The sequence below is a fragment of the Heterodontus francisci genome, unplaced genomic scaffold (genome assembly GCF_036365525.1).
Source record: "Heterodontus francisci isolate sHetFra1 unplaced genomic scaffold, sHetFra1.hap1 HAP1_SCAFFOLD_1258, whole genome shotgun sequence".
NCBI lineage: Eukaryota > Metazoa > Chordata > Chondrichthyes > Heterodontiformes > Heterodontidae > Heterodontus > Heterodontus francisci.
In genome coordinates, this window is record NW_027140477.1 from 100,001 (window position 1) to 105,000 (window position 5,000).

The window sequence follows — 5,000 nt, forward strand, 5'->3', positions numbered from 1 at the left end:
GGCGTGGGGGGGGGGGGGGGGTGAGTTTGCGAAGGCTAGCACTGGGCAGAACCGGTTTATGATTTGCCCCCCGTCGTCAGATTGACAAAGAGTCTGGTTAATCAGTTGTCCAAATGTTGTAAATTGGTTAATGAGTTGTCACTTCAACTTTTGGCCGCGGTTGGCTGCAATGAGTCTTGCCGGGCTTAATAGTCGGCGTGGGGGTGAATTTGCGAAGGTGGCCGTGTTTCGATGCATGTTTGCCGGCGTGTTTAGGAAGGTTGGGTGGGTGGGTGGGTGGTTGTGTGGGCGCCGTGGTCTGAGGGCACATCCTGTGGGATGTGGGAGGCGGGGGAAGGAGAGCGCCCTTGGTGCGTGTGTCTAGGCGATGCATTGCGGAAGGATGGGCGGGTGGGGCCGGGCGTGTGGGTTCCCGACTTATCGGTGAACCATTTGCTACTGCGGGGCCAAAGCAAAAGGGAAAGCATAAGGGCGCAGGCTGCCCTCTGCGGGACAGGTCCGGCCCTGACGCCGGTTTACGATTTCTCCGGTAAAGCACCTGTCGGGTGGCGACCGGAGGGTCTTTGCAGGGCCTGGATCTCCGAGCCCGTGGGACAGGCGGGAAAGGGTGGCGGCAGCCGGTTGAAGTCCCGACCCTGGGCAGCCTCCCGGTCTTACCTCCATAACTTCGGCGAGGAGGGTCCGATCCCCGCGCGGTCGACGGCAGGCGGTAGGGCTCGGAGGGGCGCGGCCTGGTCCGCGAGTGCCCCGGCGCCGCCCCTCTGCCCGTCCGAGGGACAGTAGGAAATGGCCATACCGCTTTCCGGCCGATTGCCGCCGGACGTCCGGCCGCATTCGCTCGGTCTGCGCGGCCGGCGGTAGCCGGGGGCGAGGGGCATCGGGCGGTGGCGGAACCAGGCCGGCCCGACCGCTGGGGGCCGCCCGGGCGACGTTTGAATCTGTCGGGTCGGACCGCCGAATCCCGCGGGATTTCGGGATCGAATCTGCGGGTGGAATCGGCACCTCGTCCCGCTGTCCGGTTCCCCCCGGTCGACTGCAACGGGTTTCCGAGGCCCGTCGGTCAGGCGCGGTTCGCTCCGCAATCCGCCGGCCGATCGGCACCGGGCGGGGCTCTACGGAAAGAGGGGACCCTCCCGCGTCGAGTGCCGGCGCACCGACCCCGCAGGCTGACCGGGAAGGTGAAGACTCACCCCGCTGAATGCCCGGCCCCGGCTACCCTCCGGCTCCGGGGCCATAACTTCGGGGAGGGAGGTCCGATCCCCGCGCGGTCGACGGCAGGCGGTAGGGCTCGGAGGGGCGCGGCCTGGTCCGCGAGTGCCCCGGCGCCGCCCCTCTGCCCGTCCGAGGGACAGTAGGAAATGGCCATACCGCTTTCCGGCCGATTGCCGCCGGACGTCCGGCCGCATTCGCTCGGTCTGCGCGGCCGGCGGTAGCCGGGGGCGAGGGGCATCGGGCGGTGGCGGAACCAGGCCGGCCCGACCGCTGGGGGCCGCCCGGGCGACGTTTGAATCTGTCGGGTCGGACCGCCGAATCCCGCGGGATTTCGGGATCGAATCTGCGGGTGGAATCGGCACCTCGTCCCGCTGTCCGGTTCCCCCCCGTCGACTGCAACGGGTTTCCGAGGCCCGTCGGTCAGGCGCGGTTCGCTCCGCAATCCGCCGGCCGATCGGCACCGGGCGGGGCTCTACGGAAAGAGGGGACCCTCCGGCGTCGAGTGCCGGCGCACCGACCCCGCAGGCTGACCGGGAAGGTTAAGACTCACCCCGCTGAATGCCCGGCCCCGGGCACCCTCCGGCGCCGGGGCCATAACTTCGGGGAGGGAGGTCCGAGCTCCGCGCGGTCGACGGCAGGTGAAAGGGGCCGGTGCGCCGCGGAAGGCGACAGCAGTCCCGTCAGGCTGCACCTCTGCTCGGGCGAACGGCGTCAGGAAAAGGGGAGAGCACTTCCCCACCGATAGCTCCGGAACGCCCGGACCCATTGGCCCGCGGCACCGGTGGCTGCTAGAGGGCCTCCGGCGCCGTCAGCCGGGGTACGTCCCAGGCCGGCCGGACGGCGGGCAGCCGGAGGCAACGGCCTGGAACGGAGCCAGACTTGAGTCGTTCCGTGTGCCGTGGGCAAAAAGGCAGGGCTGCGGGTCAGCGCAGTTTGGCAAACCTAGCCGCAAGTGCGGGAAGGGCGGAGGAGCACACGGACGCCGCCTTCCCAAACTGAGCCCAAAGTGCCCAGGCATGCCCCCTTGATCTCGCCTAATCAGTGAGCCCAAAATAATTTCAGAGTGTGGAAACCTGATCCAAAAAGGTCGAAAAGAACGGCCAGAGATCAAGTCCGAAAGGGGAAATCAGTAACAAGCAAGCAGAGTAATCATTAACCAAAAAGCGCAAAATTATGTTAAAAGTGTGAAATCATTAACCAAAAAGTCGAAAATAATGTCCAGAGACCAAGTCCGAAAGTACAAATAATTAACCAGTAAGCAGAGTCATCATTAACCAAAAATCGCAAAAGTAAGTAAAAAGTGTGAAATCATTAACCAAAAATCGCAAAAGTAAGTAAAAAGTGTGAAATCATTAACCAAAAACTCGAAAATAATGTCCAGAGACTAAGTCCGAAAGGGCAAATGGTTAACCAGTAAGCAGAGTAATCATTAACCAAAAATCGCAAAAGTGTAAGTAAGAAGTGTGAAATCATTAACCAAAAATCGCAAAAGTAAGTAAAAAGTGTGAAATCATTAACCAAAAACTCGAAAATAATGTCCAGAGACTAAGTCCGAAAGGGCAAATGGTTAACCAGTAAGCAGAGTAATCATTAACCAAAAATCGCAAAAGTAAGTAAAAAGTGTGAAATCATTAACCAAAAACTCGAAAATAATCTCCAGAGACTAAGTCCGAAAGGGCAAATGGTTAACCAGTAAGCAGAGTAATCATTAACCAAAAGGCGCAAAAGTAAGTAAAAAGTATGAAATCATTAACCAAAAAGCGCAAAAATATGTTAAAAGTGTGAAATCATTAACCAAAAAGTCGAAAATAATGTGCAGAGACTAAGTCCGAAAGGGCAAATGGTTAACCAGTAAGCAGAGTAATCATTAACCAAAAAGCGCAAAAATATGTTAAAAGTGTGAAATCATTAACCAAAAACTCGAAAATAATGTGCAGAGACTAAGTCCGAAAGGGCAAATGGTTAACCAGTAAGCAGAGTAATCATTAACCAAAAATCGCAAAAGTAAGTAAAAAGTGTGAAATCATTAACCAAAAACTCGAAAATAATCTCCAGAGACTAAGTCCGAAAGGGCAAATGGTTAACCAGTAAGCAGAGTAATCATTAACCAAAAAGGGCAAAAGTAAGTAAAAAGTATGAAATCATTAACCAAAAAGCACAAAATTAAGTTAAAAGTGTGAAATCATTAACCAAAATGTCGAAAACAATGTCCAGAGACTAAGTCCGAAAGGGCAAATGGTTAACCAGTAAGCAGAGTAATCATTAACCAAAAATCGCAAAAGTAAGTAAAAAGTGTGAAATCATTAACCAAAAAGCGCAAAAATATGTTAAAAGTGTGAAATCATTAACCAAAAAACTCGAAAATAATGTGCAGAGACTAAGTCCAAAAGGGCAAATGGTTAACCAGTAAGCAGAGTAATCATTAACCAAAATGCGCAAAAGTAAGTAAAAAGTGTGAAATCATTAACCAAAAATCGCAAAAGTAAGTAAAAAGTGTGAAATCATTAACCAAAAACTCGAAAATAATCTCCAGAGACTAAGTCCGAAAGGGCAAATGGTTAACCAGTAAGCAGAGTAATCATTAACCAAAAATCGCAAAAGTAAGTAAAAAGTGTGAAATCATTAACCAAAAACTCGAAAATAATGTCCAGAGACTAAGTCCAAAAGGGCAAATGGTTAACCAGTAAGCAGAGTAATCATTAACCAAAAAGCGCAAAAGTAAGTAAAAAGTATGAAATCATTAACCAAAAACTCGAAAATAATGTGCAGAGACTAAGTCCGAAAGGGCAAATGGTTAACCAGTAAGCAGAGTAATCATTAACCAAAAAGCGCAAAAATATGTTAAAAGTGTGAAATCATTAACCAAAAACTCGAAAATAATGTCCAGAGACTAAGTCCGAAAGGGCAAATGGTTAACCAGTAAGCAGAGTAATCATTAACCAAAATGCGCAAAAGTAAGTAAAAAGTGTGAAATCATTAACCAAAAATCGCAAAAGTAAGTAAAAGTGTGAAATCATTAACCAAAAACTCGAAAATAATCTCCAGAGACTAAGTCCGAAAGGGCAAATAATTAACCAGTAAGCAGAGTAATCATTAACCAAAAAGCGCAAAAATATGTTAAAAGTGTGAAATCATTAACCAAAAACTCGAAAATAATGTCCAGAGACTAAGTCCGAAAGGGCAAATAATTAACCAGTAAGCAGAGTAATCATTAACCAAAAAGCGCAAAAGTAAGTAAAAAGTGTGAAATCATTAACCAAAAAGTCGAAAATAATGCCCAGAGACTAAGTCCGAAAGGGCAAATGGTTAACCAGAAAATCCGTCGAATAATGTCCAGAGACTAAGTCCGAAAGGGCAAATGGTTAACCAGTGGAAGGGCGATCAAGCGGAAAAATTTGCCCCGGTTACCCGGGATGGAGTTCCAGAGGTCCGGCCAGAGTTGTCAAATTCGTCCCGCTGATCGGACGCTTGTCATTCGGGTGGCTGGGGGTTGGCGGGGTATCTGCACAGTAGTAGGAGGTGGCAAGTCGGGACTTGGACGTTTATTCCAAGAGTCCACCCGAGCCTCCAGGTCTGCAGAGACCGACCCTAGCTGCCGCCCAACCGACTTTTAAGCCTTTTTCGGATGGGGATTTTTTCCCATTTTCGTCCATTTTTCGGGTTTTCTGTCGGGCTTAATAGGCGGCAGCCTGACCCCCGGCCGAGGCGGGGGGCGCACTCTCCCTTGCGTAAGGGTCCGGATTTGCCCCGGAAAGTGCCCCCGACGGCCTCCCGACCCGGGTGCCTGC